The sequence below is a fragment of the Microtus oregoni genome, unplaced genomic scaffold (genome assembly GCF_018167655.1).
Source record: "Microtus oregoni isolate MIOR12 unplaced genomic scaffold, Mior012 000085F_ref0000168, whole genome shotgun sequence".
Taxonomy (NCBI): domain Eukaryota; kingdom Metazoa; phylum Chordata; class Mammalia; order Rodentia; family Cricetidae; genus Microtus; species Microtus oregoni.
This window is the reverse complement of record NW_024544551.1, coordinates 413,127-431,662: the sequence shown is the minus strand read 5'-3', so window position 1 is coordinate 431,662 and position 18,536 is coordinate 413,127.

The following is an 18,536-nucleotide window of genomic DNA, read 5'->3' as shown; positions in this document are numbered from 1 at the left end:
TTTCTAATTTATAGTCAATAGAAACGCCAAGAAAACAAACATGTTTACTGCGGAGCATTGATCAGACAGCTATGCTAACTGTGAGGCCTAAAAGAACTGATAGGTCAGAGAGAAAGAACAGCATACCCCGAGATAGGTAGTTGATAGGTCAGAGAGAAAGAACAGCCTACCCCGAGATAGGTAGTTGGGAGCTTATTGTGGTCATGTCTACTTGAGTGACTATGACTTCCAGACATTGATTTCTCTGTAAATTGTATTTCTGATGCTTATAACTTGCTGTTTTTATAAGAATTTAAATGTCTCTACGCATAGAGATTCTGATTTATACCAGAGTACCTATACTTTTGCAAATCATATTTAACCCCCCCCCCCCCAAATTCTGGTATTTCACTGCACGTGTTTTAATACAAAAAGCAACTTTTTTATAAACTAGCCATGTGCCTGTGCCATTACTATGCATGCTTCCTGGTTTCACATGCCATAAAAGCTTTTGAGAGGAAGGGTTTACACACCTTTTTTCCCGTCCTTGTCTTTGTCAGGGTAAACTATTTAAAGCTGATGTGGATGGTAATGAGCCCATGCTGGCTTAGTTCACAGTCTTAGGTGGAAATTTCTTGGTTTGCTAGACATGATGCTGTTTTAATTTTGCCTATTAATGTTTATTATTTACTTGGATAAATTGGTATAAAGTCGGGGCAGAGTCAAGACCAGCCTGGTCTTGAGCATCCTGTGTAGGCGTGATTTTACATCCAAGAGACTCTTAGCTCAGCCTTCCTAGTGCTGAGATTACAGCAATGTGCTGCCATACCTGCCTAAAACTACATTTTATTAGTTCTTTGATGAAAGTCTCATGAATGGGTGAAGGGTTTTTAGCAAGCACTTCTCCAAAAAATATATTCCTTTTCTTCAATTATCTATTGATTTGATAGTATAACTTAATTTTAAAATTTCTGTCAGTTTTCTGAGTATATATCCAAATTGATTAGAGCAGATAGTCCTTTCACTAATGTTTTATTTGGTAATTTTATATCTATATTAGTAAGAGGCATATGCCTGTAAGTTTTCTATCTTGTAATACCTATGCTTAGTTTTGGTATTAAAATAAGCCACAAAAAAATTTGATTTTACTTTCTGGAAGAGTGTGTACAATAATTGAAGAAGAATTGAGAAAAAAATCAAAAATATCCTGAAAATAGTTGGGTCCTATTGAGATCCTATCCACCCTAAGTGTTCGAATGAATTCACCCAAGAACTCATCCAGAAGCCCGTGCTTTCATTTGGAACAGGTTATTAAATGTCAACTTAATTTCTTTACTCTACAGTATGTTAACATTCATTTCATGGAATCTGTTATGATGGCCTTTTTGCAATTGTGATGTGGGAAAATTATTGCTCTTTTTTCCCATGGGCAGCCTGAGTAGAGGTTGATCACATTTCTTGATATTTTAATTTTTTCACAATTAAAAGTTATTTATTTTACTCATATGTATGTGCTTGTGCTGACTGTGTGTGCCACATTTGTGCTGGTGCTCCTGGAGGCCAGAAGGGGGTGCTGGATCCACTGTAGCTAGGGTTACAGGGGGTGACTTGAACCAAATTTAAGTCATCTGCAAGAGTAGCAAGTGTTCTTTTATTTTTATTCTTATTATATTTCTATTATTTAAAACTACTTTTGAATTTAAATATATATTGATAATGTTCTCCCCTCCCCCAAGTCCTTCTAGGTCTTCTCCACTCAACATTAAGTTTTTTCTCAGAAAACCAACAGAAGACCAATACAACAAAACCACCTATAACCAAGAAAACACAATACCTCTCCCCACCAAACAAAACAAAACAAAACAGGAAAAAAAAAAGAAAAACAGAAACTAACAAAGAAAGTAGGAACAACAAATTTTAACCAAGAAGAAGCACATTAAAAAACTACGGAGTCCAATTATATGTTGGTCAGCTACTCTTGTACATGAGATCTGTTTTGATAAAACTAGTATCATTCTATTAAAGAAAACCGAGTTTTCCTTTCCCAGCAGGTATAAGTGACAGTTCAGTTGTTAACTTTTACCCTACTGGATAGGTATTAATTAATTAATTCATTCATTTTTAACACAATATAATGAAATAAAATATAAACAAAACCTATTACATTAAAGTTGCATAGAAGGTTAAAGAATTGGGGACTCATTCATTTGTATACTTGATAATCCCATAAAACACTAAAATGGACAAGAGAGAGAGAGAGAAAGAGAGAGGGAGTTGGAGGGAAGAAGGGAAGGAGAGAGGGAGAGAGAGAGAGAGAGAAAGAGGACCTGGTGCAGACCAGTGTAGACTCTGCATGCTGCTTAAGTCTCTTGAGTGCATGTGAGCTTTGTTTATGTTAATTTAGAGGACCTTGCTTCCTTGGTGTCCTTCATCCCTTCTCGCTCTTATCCTTTACCTTCTCTTCTGCAGGGTTCCCTGAAAGAATCTGATGGAGACGTCCCATGTAGGGATGAGTTTTCCAAGGTCTCTCACTCTCTGTGTCATGTCTGACTGTGGGTCTCCATATTTGTTCACACCTTCAGCAAGCGTTCTTAACCACTGAGTCAAATTTCTGATTCCCACATGTATTTATCTTAAAGGAACAACTCTTTTAAATGTCATTAATTTTTATGTCTTGACGTCTTGTTTGTAATTCCATTGATATCTGTTAAATTCCTTATTTTTTCTTTTGCCTGCATAATCTCTGCTGTTAATTTTGTATATTTAAGAAATTCACATTGAAAACAATCAATTACATCATTAAAATGTATTTTAGCTGTTCACGTTTCATAGTTTCACTTTTCTTCATCCTTTTCACTCTTTATTTGTTTCCCTTTGTAAGAGTTTCCTGAGGTAGCTCTGCCTAGCTTAGAGCATGTTATCCTCCTGCCTCAGCCTCCCAAGTTCTGTGATTACAGGTGCATGTTACTCTGACTCTTTTGGGTTCCCTATTTTCAACTAGATGTTTTCTTTTCTTTCATTTTATCTAAAATGTGTTTCTCTTGAAATTTTCACAGTGGTTTTACTAGTTAACTGCAGTACTTCCTCTGTAGAGCACACACTTTGTCCCTGATTTCTTTTTGTCCCTGATGACATTTGTGTCACTCATGGTATACTTACCCAATTCATTATGATTCTTACTTAAAAGAAGTATTGTTTTTAACTCCTATGGTTTCTTTGGTTTTTGAATCAGCACAAACACATTTATTTATTTTTTATTTATTTGAATGAAATCAATGCTAGAAATGAGTTATTTGTAAAGTATGTGTGGTAAACATGATTGAACAAGTAACGCAAAGTGACATGATATTAAAGAAGCAATATGGATATTTTCAATTTATTCAGTGAGCTTAGCTTATTGATTCTGTCGTGGGTGTTGACAAAATCCTTAGTGTGCTTTTGCATAAACCCGAGTATAGATGATGTTCCAAATGACACAATCCCCCGCTAACTTCCCAACCTTCATTTTGCTGGTTATTTTACTTTCTTCCCCACCTCACCACTAGTGTTGAACCGCGACACTATCTGCGGAGATGCAGATCTCTGAGGTTTATGCCTCCTACTGGAGTTCCATAAAATGGGTTTCTCAGAGTGCAACAAAACTCTTCTTTCCTAAGTGCTCTCAGTTTTGATGGTGATGTCCTCACCATTACAAATAAAAATATAGTCTGTTTTGGCCATTGCACCCAATTGGAAGAACCACCTACTTTGTTCACGTTCTCTCAAAGTATTTCAGGAAAACTCCCATAATGAGAACACTGCAGGGGCTTGTCTAGAACACTAAAAATGGTTGTTCCTGGATGAGGCTCACATTCTAGTCCTAAAAAGACTGAGAAACAGTGGATAGAGGGGCAGACCAGTCTTACTGGAAGGGGACATTATGGAAGTCGAAGATTACATCACTAGAAGGTGGCACATAGTCAAAAGTACTAAATGATGCAGAAAAGAAATTCAGCTGAGTTATAAGAAGAAAAAATTGAATTTAACTCTAAATGGGTCACATTCTCAAGAGTTATCTGCCTTTTGGAGATGCTCACCACATCCAAGTATATTATAGAGAAAACCCATTTGGAAATCAATGGGAAGCATCTGAAGGAGACAAAGGGCAAATGGGAGAGAAACAGGAAAATGACATGTCCTGAAAGAGGCCATCAGAGGTGCTGCGATGAAGGCACACAACAAAAGATAAGCAGTAAAATCCTTGAGAATCCAGCCGGTTAGCAGCAAAGGTATTTTCCTCAAACAGGAATAGCTCCTCTGAAATCAGACTACAAAGGGAAGAGTAGACAAACACAGCCATCTTTTTTCAGTGGATTAGATGCAGTTTGGAAACTCTGACTTGATCACCTTCATTTTTGCTTTGAGGAGCCATGCTTCTGACAGGGAGGAACTGAGTAGGAGGCTGAAGGAAATGGATTGGCTATAAAAGGTAAATCTGAGGGTGCTGCCATGATATCAGAGGGAGAGGTCTTTGACAGCATTTGGCAGCTTCTGTCACTGTCGTGAATAAGCTCCCATGCTTTATCCTCTTTAAATTCCAACTTTAATCCCCTTTGGCAGCTTGACTCTTAAGGACATTGTCGTAAGTCTGACATCTGGGGTAGTACCTAATGATGGCTACCTCCGGATGTTCAGACACTGTGTAATCTTCTCACCTGACATGTAAGCTGGGCATGCAGACTTGCGTATGACATTGATGGAAAGCTAAACGTATATTACTACTTCTGTCTGAGCATACCTTGTAAAAGAAATGTCTTCCATCTAGTTTACATGTCATGTTTTTAACTACTCTGAGAGACTTCCATGTCAAGGAATGAAGAGAGAGGGCCCTTTGGCTAGTATTTGGTGTGAAAGTAAGGTCTTCAATTCATCCATTTATGAGACATTGAGTTTTGACAACCTCCAGATAACAAAGTATCTTTGTGGATCTTTGCCCAGTTGGAGCTAAGGTAGCAACTCAATCCAACAACTTGATTGCAGCCGTTTGAGAGAAGAGCTGGGAGAGCTGAAGGGCCCAGCTAAGCTTGTTCTGGCTCTGAATTCACGTAAACACAATGAATGCTGCCCTTAAGCTACTATGCTTTGAGGTAACTTGTCAGGTAGCTGTGGGTACTTAATATAGATATTATACCCTTGTATATTTACCACTCATGAGATCCCAAAGATAGCAAAATATAAACTATGTGTATGGAGAGTTTATGGCAGTTTCTGAATAGAAAGACCCTGCCATAAATGTAGATGTTTCCACTACTGGATCCAATTATTATTTAGTAGTTAGGAAATCTGTTTTTGTTTTTTTATTTTATTTTACTTTGGTTTCGGTAATTGTTGGTTGGTCATAGAGAAAGACTTAAGTTGGATCTGTTTTCTCTTTCTGGAATATGGGATAACCAACCTACAACCTATTCTCCAGTCTTCAATAAGATTTGTGGTGAAAAGTTATTCTGTGCCAGGCTTTGTTGCCAGTAAAATAAAGATTCTCAATTTTTTAAAGGTAAATTTCACCTTTAGCTCCCCGCCCCCCCCCCAGTTAAATATCTGAAAGTGGTCTTTTCAAATTAAGTCACATCCTAAAGAAAACATAAAGATTGAGAAATAGACCATGAGATACGATTTCCAGACATGAGGTCTATAAATATAAAAAAGGTTCCCTTGTCTTTGACAAAGGCCCAGTAGCAAACATCATCACTTCCCACAATATGGCTTTCTTCTTGCTTCAAACTGAAGAGAAACGTCTCCATGAAAGGGCACAGTGTACCGACAATGGAGACTATCTCACTAGTTTTCAAGTTTATTTCATTTCTATTGAGGTGAAGAGTCAGTAGATTGAAAAGAAAATTTGTCAGGGATTGCAACTAAGGTGTCTCCATTCTTGTAAAACTGTACTGTATATAAGCTTAGGCCTTTGCTCTGAACAGTCTATAAAATATGGGATGTGTTGGGGGAACTGATGCATTGGGAAAAGCAGAAGACAATGGGGATGAGATTTTCAAACAGGATAGTGATTGTTGGGAAACTAACCCCCATGCTTTGTTCCATGTAAGCCTGATTTGTGTCCAAGCATGAAAATGCTGGGCATGTTGAGGGAAGCCCAATTTTTTACTGGATCTTTTACCTCGATCTGCACCCTATGCTGAAAGGTAAAGAAGTTAAGAATGAATACTACCCATATCTGAGCTAATATAACAAAAGGGTTAAATTCAAAACTATGTCAGAATCCCAGTCAACAGCTATCACAAGCTTGCAAGTACAGAATGTAAACCATAGCTGCCTAGTGGGCAGCATCAGTGTGCATAGGCTGATAGTCCCAAATCTCTACGCAATTAGAGATGCTTAATCACACAATCCACATCATATTATTTCTGTTTTAGTTGTTATCAGTCATTTTCTCATTCTGTCTTCAAATATTTCATTTGCCACATTGTAGTGATAAGAGCGGCAGGGCTGCGTCCCCAGCACCCCAGCTGCCTGGCTGGCTCTAGCTTATGCCCCAAAATAATTACACGGACACTGTATTCTTTTAAACACTGCTTGGCCCATTTCTATCTAGCCTCTTCTAGGCTAATTCTCACATATTAATTTAGCCCATCTCTAATCATCTGTGTTGCACCCCAAGGTGTGCTTACCTGGAAGATTCTAGCCTACGTCCATCCTGGGTAGGAGCTGAATCGCCTCTCCCCAGAAGAGCGCAGCATGGCGTCTCTGTCTGAGGCGTCTTACCTCACTTCCTCTTCCTCCCAGCATTCTGTTCTGCTTACTTCACCCACCTATGTTCTAAGCTATGAGCCCAAGCAGTTTGTTTATTACTTAACCAATGAAATCAACAGATTGATATATGACACTCCCACATCACCACTTCTAGGAAAAAAATCTTAATATTCAGGACAAAAATGCCTAGCTTTTCAATACTACTCACCCAAAAATTTATATTAAATATTTAAATGCTGATTTAAATATTTGTTGCACAGACTTCAGTATTCTTATTTTCTCTGCTCTGTATTTCTACTAATTGTCATTGTTGGTGTTTGTCAGTACTAAATGATGCTGACATTGGAGGAGTTTCTACCACTAGTTGTAGCTGTCTACAGCTAGAATGCAGCCTAGAGTCTTCAGAATAATATATTTCACACCTCCTACAAGTGTTGCCTCTTGGGCTGACACTTGCTTATCTAATATAAACAGACCTGTCTTGTTCTTCATATACGACAAAATATAGATTCAATGCAATTAATTGGATACAAAGAACTTGAAATAATTTATCTTAAATTCATCTGTCAACTGTGATTATAAAAGGCAATGATTTGAAGACTTTCTTTAGGTCAGGTTAAAATTATGAAGCAAAAACAAGTATGAATCCTTGACATCTCTGACTTCAGATGGCTCACTGAGCGTACTGACTAGTCTCCTGTCATCTAAGATCTAATTAATATAATAACACAGTAAAGCAAGACTTTAAAAGAAATAAATCCTTACCAACAAAGATCCATAAAGATCCAGAAAGGTTATTAGTAAATGACAGATTTCAACAAATGTTTATAAGGGAAAATTCTATTGGGAGTGTTCTGACAAACTGAATGGCAATGAGGAAGTTATGGGACAGAATACATGGGGAGTTACAGAGAAGGAAGACAGATAACATTCTCTTGCATCACTCGGAGGCACTCTGTGTTTGGATTCAGATGGGAGTGGGCTAAGAAGCTGAAACTGAGGTTAATTGAAATAACAAAGTGTAGGCACTTCAAATGCAACTTCTTCCTTGCCTCATTCTACAGTGGTTTATCAGCATGTAATACAAATCCTTAGTAGCAATAAATGCCCCTTTTAAGGAGAGTAACTGATCATAAAGACTAGGCTACAACCAGCCAATAGAACCTCATCATTTCCACAAATCCTCCATCATTACAAGTCATCACCCTTATAAACTCCAGGAGGATTCCACTGTATTCGGAGGTTTTTACACAGCCCCCTGTGCTCCCCAATTCCAGCAGTCTCTCCCAGCATTCTCTCCTTCCATCAATGCCCTGACTCCTGATGCCTCTTTCTCCTTTCCCCACTCACTTGCAGTCTACTTGCAATATCTTTTCTTTTTTCTCCTTCCCAGGGAGGTCCATGCATCTTCCCTAGAGCCCTCCTCTTTATCTAACCTCTCTGGGTCTATGAATTGTAGCTTGATTACTATTTAATTAACATAGAATATTTTGTCTTTCTTGGTCTGGGTTACCTCACTCAGGATTATTTTTTTTCAATTTGCATCCATTTGACTGCTGATTTCATGATGTCATTGTAAGCATTACAGTCTGGATGGAAAAGTATCCTGGCAACCAAAAACCAAGGAATACCAAAGGTCATAGTAAGCCCTGCTCTAGGGAAAGGTTTCCCCAGTGTAACAACTCTGCTCCAGCAGAGAAGGACTTTGTGAGTGAAATTGTTACAAATCCGTTCTGGAGCCCCTGAGAGGAACAACTCGAAAGTTTCCCAAAGTCTTACAGCCCTGCTCTGCTACATTCTTTTCCAGGTTCTGTCTCTACTCTCGGAAAGAAGGTCTTCACCCAATATTGCCTTCTTCTTCAGCAAATCCTACCCCCTTTTGCCTCCGCAACTGGTTCAAAACTGGTTACAGGGAAAATGGAATGTAGGGGAAATGGATCATGCAAAGCAAACATCCCTGACCAGAGGCAAAGAAACACAGTTTGGTCCTGTAATCAGAGACAAGGAAATACACCCTGACCCTTAAACCAGAGCCAAAGAAATACACCCTGACCCTGAAACCAGAGCCAAAGAAATACACTTTAGACCTAGAATCACAGCCAGTGAAAGATATATGTCCTAGCCCTAAAATTAGAGCCAAAAAGCTATAAGAGCCAGTGAAAGAAGCAAACTCTGACCCTCAAACCAGAGCCCAATTTGCCACTGACCAACCAAGCAAAAAATCAACGAATATTTGAGCACACGATCTAGCCAATCTGAGCTCAAGGGACTGAAATCTGACCAATTCTCACCGTCTTGCATAGATTACATTATAATACATTTTCATTTTCATTGTAATATCTTAGTTTCTTTCTTCATTTCTTCAACGTCCTGCTACTTTTTCAAATATGTAGTCTTCAGCCTGCATATGCTTTATTTTTTCTGTACCAGTTTTTGTTTCTGGTTTCATTCCAGTTTAAGTGAGTAAGGAAAGAGAAATCATTTCAAATTTGTGTGTTTAGACATTTTCAAGGTCAAAAATATTACCTAACTTGGAACAATATTTTGTGAACTTCTGAAAATAATAAGACTTGTGAATTGCTGGATGCATTATTCTATAGATATCTGACCATTATGAAGCTATGTGTCCAAACTCACACTGAGTAAGTTATTATCTACTTTGAGCTATTGCTATAATATCATTCCTTATACAGATATCCTCCTGCATGTGTATTTTAAAATCCAGTTTTGGATGTGAACTGCTGGTGTAATACTACAGTAGCTATGTTTTGTGATTCTATCCAATTCCTATTGTCTGTGTAAGGCCTACCTTCTCTGCCCAGGAAGAATTTCTCTTTATTCAACTTCTGGCAATCTGTAGTCCACTCTCTCTCCTCATGCCCTCCTTACCTGCTGATGCTTTGATTAATCCACTGTTGATGGAATCCATGTGAAGGTTTTCCTTTATCACATTTTCATGATGTTTTTTTAACTTCTCATTTTTTTTCCCTTTATCGCTACCCTTTTCTTACCAGATTCAACTATTGGCCAGCTCCTCTTGTAGAATATTTAATCAAAGACTATTTAAGGGAAGGTTATTAAGGTTGATTCATTGAAAACTTGCCTCTACTGTGGCCTCGTTGCCTACTAGAAATTTAATGTACTGTGGACTTGCTAACAGTGAGAGAACTATCTAAACCCAAGTAGAACTTTTCAGCTAGTATTCATTCAAAGTTTTGCAAAAGTTCATGCATGAATACTGTGTCCTTGCCCTGTGGCAGCATCAACTCATCTGATGTGGGATATATCCAAGGAAAGAGCACATAGTTAATGCATGCTGAACACAGGATCTGAGCAACTAGTCCATTTTCTTTGCTTTCTAAAGCTGCATAATAGCAGAATAAAATTACCTTTTCGCAAATGCATATTCTTAAAGACTATCTCTAGATGCTACATTCCAGTAATACAGGGTCTAAAGATTTGATGATGATATATTAGTCGTATTTGCCTATTTTTGCCTTTTATTAATAATGTGATTTTTGCGTGTATTCATTATGAGAATTTTGCTCTTAAATTAGGCAGGTAGCACTTGGAATTCAGAACAATCAATATTCAGAACACATTTGTCATACCTTATCTATTTTCTCCATTGATAGTTGGCCAATTGGGTTATTTGCTGACTGATTTTCTTGTTTGTTCCTGTGGTTATGAAATAGTAGACACGTGTTTTATTAATATCATCTTATTTTGCAATGTTATGTCTTTTTTTTACTATAGTGCTTAGAAAGACTTTGGTAGTTATAAAAGATACTATAGGTAAAATATTCCATAACCCTTACTTGAGAACATTTTGAAATAGTGTGCAGTTGACATTTTCAGTTCCATGTTTTCAGATCAGAGCGAAGTCAGTTTGGTGATGGCTGTCTTGGAAAGATTCTTATGAATGTTTTATGGATCAGGAAACTTAGAATGGTCACGAATCATGGCAAACCATTAGTTCTTAGCCATTTCCTCATGTCCTTTGAAGAGGTGGCAATGGTAGAAACTTTCCCTGTGGCTTTTTGGAAGTTGGCAGGGGATCTCAGTGATCATGGCAGCTGGATAAGTGTATCTTATTCTCGGATACTTCATTGAGCAGTATAAGAAAGGGGAAGCAAGCTTGGCCAGCCTATCTATCTCTGCAGCAGGGTGCAAATATGAAGCTAGGAAGCAAAACTAGAGAAACTGTCTGTCTTAGAGAAGATGATTTACTATAGTTGAGCAATTATAAATCTTTCTGAACTGTGGCTCTTCATAGGCATAACTCAGGATTTTTTTCCATGGTGGAGTTTTTTCCTAGCTTATAGCCCTCTAATGTCAAAGAGAATATTTCATGTTGTCTGATACTTTATAAAACACATCCTGAAAATATTCTGAAAGATTGTTTTCTTCCCCCACAGGGTTGAACATGCCTCTTTATTATCTCCTTCATTTGTAGCGCATGCCAAGCTTGACAGAGTGTAATGACAAAGGTCATATAAGCATTAGAAGAGAAATTTCATCCAGCGTAGGTTATGTATCAATCTTTTGCTTAAGCTTTCAAAGAGTATCAAAACAACCCAAAGATTTCTTTCCTTTTACTAAAATGATTTCCTAAATGTGTTTTGGGGAGTACCCAGCTGTCAAGAAAAAAGGAATGACCTGTGTGGTTCCATTTCTAAACACATATTGACTCCACTTATATTCTGCTCAATAGTAATATTTGGATTATAAAATGTGGAACAGAGTTGAATTAAAAAGAGGATCCAGTGTAGTTAGGCCATGTGTAACATGGTTCTCAGCAATAATATTGATTGACGTGGAAACATCCCATATGCAGAAATAATAAATTTGAAAATACAGGGGTAAGGTGTAGTTCATGGGAGAGTCCTTGCTGAGCATGCGCAAGGCCTTCAGTTGCACCAGCTTTACCTGCAATAATCTCTGTTTGGATTAGATACCAACTCATAAGTGACCTAATTGTGGAAATAATACCCTGTTGCTTTCCAAGTCCTGCCAACTTTCAAGAGCAAGGTATCATAGATAATGAGTGTACCAAAGGGTGGAGAATCTTAGAATTCTGTACACCATACTCTTTGGGATACACTTTGTGAAGGACTTCTTTAAACATGACTAGATAAGTGAAAAGGAAGTTATTTGGAATTTTCAACTTTTCCATTGTCATTTATACATTGTCTTAACTACTGTCACCCAAAGCAATGAACTCAAAACATAATCATTAAGTCTAAGTTCCTTTCCACCTTATCTGCCTTGCACTTCCATTATCCATCTGTGAACCACAGATAATATGCAAAGCATTCCCTCAGGTGGCTGGTTTCCCCAGAGAGTGATGTGAAGCCCTGGTCTGTGCTTTGGTTAACACATGCTAACTAATCCACTCTCTTTGAGTTAGCTGGTACATAACCTGTTTCTGACTCTATCCTCTATAATTGATGATCTTTGACCCACAGGGAAAAAAAAAGTTAGACAGAATGAAAATCGGAGTAGAATGGCTTTTATTTATGCAGACAATTTTGCCATAGGTTTCTGTAGAAGTCCCCTGTTGAATCTTCTTTTCTTTGCATTTCCAATATTTTCTGTGATTGCTGGTGGTCTACAAAAATGGCAATGGGACTTTGGAAGTCTTTGCACCCCTTTTCATTCATTCAGTCTAGACAGACTGTCAGAAAGGGTGATCAATCACTTTTTATCTATGTTGGCCACTTTTTATTCTTCCTTACGTTATGGCCAATTTGCATTGCTTTTTTGTCCACACTCTCCTTCATTTGCCTAATACCTTTCTTAGACCAATGCAATGAATCAAACTTATGTCAGAGTAACCCCCAGTTTTCTGCTGCCAGCATGCTGTTGAGAGGCATGCTGTATTGTCCCAGGTTTACTGAACTGCACAGTGTCTCCACAGCTCAGCACCAGCATAATCTAATCTGCTTCCTGACTGCAATGTCAACTCGCAAAGACAGAATCAGGCAGAATTCCAGGAGTCAGAGTGAGAGAGCACCTGAGGGATGGCTGCTTTGCTTGAACACCTGAAGGAACGATGGAATTAAGAAGTGCTGCCCTCAGATCACATAATGAAGATAAAAATGATAATTACCCTGGTGGTAATCTGAATTAATCAACAAAATCTTCATTGGGCTGAGATGTTCTAGCAATAGACTTTGAGCTATTTAATCTGTTGAGGTTTTGTCATTTTAAGAAATGAAAGGTAGTTGATAATTTTTTTCCAAATGAAGTCAAATTGATATAATTTTACACATAGACCCTTCAGCACATGTAGAACAAGTTTATTAGACACAGTCCCAAATAAAAGTCAGTGCAATAATGAGCTCTGTGGCTGGCTGAATGTGTCCACTCTAGCTCCACTCTAGGAAGTGGGTGTGGTGTGTTCACATGAACATTACAGTGACCTGGCATTGCAGAAATGGCCCTCTTCAATTTTGAATATGTGTGACCTTCTGCATAAATGTTACTCTGAACTTATAAATTGTAGCTTGACTTTCAATTGGGGCATTTATAGAGATCACTCATCGGATTATTTGAGAAATTAGTGTTAAGGGAGCTGTTGATGGACACATGATTTGGTACATGGGTGACATAAGTTCTAATGAATCACACAGAAACTGACAGACACCTCAAAATAGTTCAGGAAACTCTCAGGATGTGTAGGATTTTAGTGTGAGTCCAAATCCATAAGGACTTAATAGTATTTCAGAAAAATGAGCTTTATTAGATTAATTAAAGTATGATAAGCAATGCCTTCACATTAAGAATTCATTAGTTTCTACTAACTGAAGTAAACAATGGGTTTTAGGACATTGTTGTAGGAGGCTGTTTATTTGTTTCTGGCTGCTCCTGGCTGCTCAGCCATGAAATAATCACACAGAAACCATATTATTTGCAATATTGTTTGGCCAATAGCTTAAGCATATTTCTGGCTAACTCATACCTTAAATTAACCCATTTCTATTCATTTGTCTATTGCCATGAGGCTGTGGCTTACCAGGTAAAGTTCCAGCATCTGTTTCTGGTGGGGCTACATGCCTCTCTCTGACTCTGCCTTCTTTCTCCCAGCATTCAGTTTAGTTTTCCCCACCTACATAAGTTCTGCCTTGCACAGGCTTAAGACAGTTTCTTTATTAACCAAAGGTATTCACAGCGGAGAATTCCACATCACCTCCCCTTTTCTGTTTAAATAAATAGGAAGGTTTTAACTTTAACATAGTAAAATTACATAAAACAGTTATAAAGTAAGAAATACAGTTAAAATATTTATATCTATTTTATCTTTTATCATAACTAAGGAAAACTATAACTATACATTCTTCAACTCCATCAAAGACTCCAGAAGGATATAGTATTACCTAAATAAACATAAAGTGCATTGTAAGCAATTTTCAAAACTCTAAAATTGACAGAGACATCTCACTGCCTAGACAGTCACCCAAAGTTCTTCTGTTTTGTTGGAGTATCCATTCTCGGCCTACGGCCCATAGTATCCAGGAGACTTTTTTATAAAGTAGGAAATTTCAAAGACAATTTGGCCTATATTGGCAGTTTGTCAGACACTTTCTTTTGTATCCTGCAGACTCTTTCATGAAACAGGAACCGCAAGGACTGTTTTGCCTTCTTTAGGCAACTTCACCAGTCATTTCTATGTGGGTCCTGCATTTCCAGTTCATCCAGCATAACATAGAGCAGTCTAGGCAAGAGCAGTTTCTTGCCCAAATGACTAGCAAGCTCTTTAAGGAGCCTCTTTAGTGCCCATCCTCCTCTTGAAGTAATTGGTGCTGCCAGGAGCAGATGTGTCTTACTGTCATGAAAATTCTTAAGTCCTTAAAACATTTAAAATGGCATATTCTGGAGGTCTCTGAAAGATTTGAAGAATACCTATCAAACTGAAATACATCTCTGTACATCTAGAAAATCTAACTAACATTGCTACAATCTTGACTATAATAGATGACTCTCTATTAACCTTTATTTATTAGTTATACATTACATTTTTAAATGAGCTGCACAAACACAATACCTTAATCAAGAGCATAAATATACATATATAACAAAACTGACCTTAATTTTGTATCAATAAATCAAGATCCATACCAATACAAATCTCTATAGCATTTAAATTCCTTTAAATGTAAACAAGCGTTTATAATCAATCATTTAGGGAATTTGAGCATAGTTCTTTACAAGCTGCTTCCTGCTTTTTGTTGGGCAAAGTATTTTTGGGAGTGTTCACTGCAACCTTTTAAGGGGCTCTTAGTCCATTAAACCACATTAGTCTAGAAGGATTCCATAGGTTTTTATCCTCTGTGGAAACAAAAGAACCTCTTTTCCAAAGCAACAAATCCTTAAACCCATATTTTGAAGTCAAGATACCTTTATGTTGCTTTTTCTTAGCAGCCCCAGAATCAAATGTCTCTCTGCAATCAAAAAAATTCAAAGAAAACTCAGTAGTATATGTAATCCAGACTCTCTGTGTATTTTTCATCTTTATGAGGCTTATTTTTCTTACTCTATTACTATTTCTACAAGTTTACTCTGTCTCTTTAAAGACTTTGCTTTTTTAAAACAATTTACCTCTTTTTATAACACTCTATACTCTTTTTCTTCTCTCTCCCAAGCCTACTTACATTTATCCAACACTGTGACCCATTTAGAGGTCTTTTTTTATCTGAATTTGTCTTTATTGTGTATCTGTGATCCTTTTCTGACCAGAACCACCTTTTTTTATGCTACATTGGTGTGGCTAGGGACAATGTAGCCTCATCTGCTTCCTCTGACTAGTTCAACATGCCTGAGGCATGTTCATTGCCTCTGAGAGCCAAGCACATTGCCACATATTTAGACACAATGGGTCTAAGTCTCCATTAAGCAAGTTGTTGCACTCTGCTTACAGACCCCATTTAAATACTTGGCCTCCTGAAAGAGCCAGAGTTCGTACTGGCATCAAGGCTCAAGAAGCTTCCACTTCAAAACTACAGAGCTTTTTTCCTGGTACTGCTGAATCAGGCAGACATCTCTTAAAGGAGCCACAGCATTAAGCTGTGCTTAACTCTGTTTTTTTTTTTTTTTTTTTTTTTGCTTTTTGTTTTTTACTTTTTTTTTTTTTTTTTTGCCTAGAATTTCTTCTCAAACTCTCAAATATTTTAAGTGGATTTTAGTTTGTCAGATTAGTGCCAGTTTGTAGTAGGAGTTCTTTCGTTCATACTATCTGTAGTAGGAGGGCACTTGTTCATTCCCTGGCTACCAAATGCCCAAAATAATCACACAGAAACCATATTATTTAAATGACTGCTTGGCTCATTAGCTCTAGCTTCTTATTGGCTAACTCTCACATCTTAATTAAACCCATCTCTATTAATCTGTACATCACCACAAGGTCATGGCCTACCAGGTGTCTGTCTTTGGCGGTGGTTCCGTGGTTTCTCTTTTACTCTGCCTCCTTTCTCACAATATTCAATTTAGTTTTACCCATTAGCTCTGTTCTGCCCTGCTCTGCTATAGGCTCAAAGCAGTTTCTTTATTTACCAATGTTATTTGCAGCACACAGTAGGGAATTCCACATCAGGACATTATCATAAATGTGTATTAGGTGTATCTTTCAGTCATATTCATTCCCATTCTTCCCCATTCTCCTCTTCTTTTAGAATCATACTGATCTCCTATAGCCCTCTTCTACTTTAATGTCTTAATTTATTTACATCTGGGTTTCAGATATGAAAGGAAACTTGTATTTGTTTTTTCACTCTGGCTTACTTTAACAATCATCAGTACCATTTCTTTCCCCTCAAATGACTTAGTTTTATTTATTTTTATGGCTAGATAATGTTTCACTGTATATACAAACTCATTTTTATGCTCCATTTTTTTTTTGTTGAACCCCTATGCTAAGTCTATGAGGTGACATTCATGACATTCTTGTGTCATGAATACTGCCTTCCTCAGTATTTGTAGATATCATGCAGATATTTCAGTGGCATACACTTCTATAAATCTAACTATTGTCAATGGAAACTCTGATATATTTTGTAGGAATAAAATGTATTTAATTTATATTTTACATATATGGCACAATAATACTAATATCTGAGGAGGAAATATAGTAGTGCGAGCGGCGGGGCTGCATCCCGCCAACCGGCTAGCTTTACCTGAAATAATTACACGGAAACTGTATTCTTTTAAACACTGTTGGAAGCAGCCTGCCGCTCCATACAACAAGGAAATATCTTATTTATTATTCTGAATATTTCTTTAAGTTGTAAGTTTTTATGATTTTAAGGTTAAAGTCTACACACTGAATATCTAACTTGCCAGAAGAATATTCTCTTGTTCTGCTCCTCATGGGTTGCTTATTTTTCTAATATCTCTGGGCCTCAATAAAGTTTTTGATAATCCTGAACATTGACATATATCATTAAGTTCCAAGATCAGTACTTCCAATTTACATACTTTACACATATAATTATAAAACAAAATATTATTTCTAGACTATTTTATATTTTTACCATATTTTATATTATTTTACCATAATATAAAATAAGTGTCCAAAATAGATAGGTTATTTTATAATAAATAATTTTATTGGTTTTACAAATTACTCTGGTAAAGCAGAAAATAGAAAGTAATATTTATTTCTAATGTTCACTTCTCAGGAATAACTATTATCAAATTGAGATGTATTCTGTAAAAAGTATTAATAATAGAATGCAATTTTAGCCTATAAAATGGTGAAATGTATTTGTCAACTAATCTGGTGATTGGGGGTTAATACTCAAAATATATATGGAATCCAAACAAATTAATAGGAGATAGAAAATGACCTGATTATAAAAGGACAAAAGAACCTAATATACATTTTTGAAAATTCTGTATACAATTTAAAACAGACTACTGTAGTTATTTGAAATCACCTATTCTCAGAGAAAGGCAAATAGTTACAATGGAATTTCATCTCTAGGTGGACTGGTCACTGGCAAAACAGCAAAATGCACCTTATTAATCAGAATGGGGAAATGGGAGAAATGTTGGTGGAAATGCAAATGTTTCCAGGATTTTGCCACATGAATGCTTCTAAAATATTAGAAGTAGGTCTACTACATGATGAGGCAATCTTATTTTTGAGTATTTGTCCAAAATAACATGTCATAGAGACATTAACACTACCCTAAAAGCTACAGAACTTCTCACAGAAGCCAAGTCATGTAGACAATCCAAATGTCGAGATCAGATGAATGAATAAAGAAATCATAGTCTGTGGGTCACAGTAGAGCGCTATTCCGCTACAGAAAGAAGAAAATGGTGTTATTTTGGGCAACATAGATCAAACCAGAGGATGTTATACTAGGGAAATAAACCATCTGTTGAAAAACAAACACTGAATATTATACCACACAATGAATATAAAAATGTCAAGCTCAGAAGCAGAGACGAGACTGTTGAGGACCAGTGGCTGAAGCTGGCAGTAATGTTGGCAGAGATTGGATGTATAAATGTTGGTAAATAGGCATTTCTGAAATGAACCATCACAAGTGACAATTTCTCTTATTTTATCCTTCTTTGGAAGGGCAGTTGAAAGAAATAGGGAAACAGGAATTCTGGGAAGTTTCCATCTAAGCTTAAGGTGTATTTTCTCCTTCATTCTACTAGTTACTTTGATTTTTTTCACTTCAAGTTTTTTAGTTTCTCTATCGCCATGCACAAAACTCAAGTCCAAATGGATTAAGGACCTCAATATCAGTCTGACCACACTGAACATGATAGAAGAGAAAGCGGGAAGTACTCTGCAA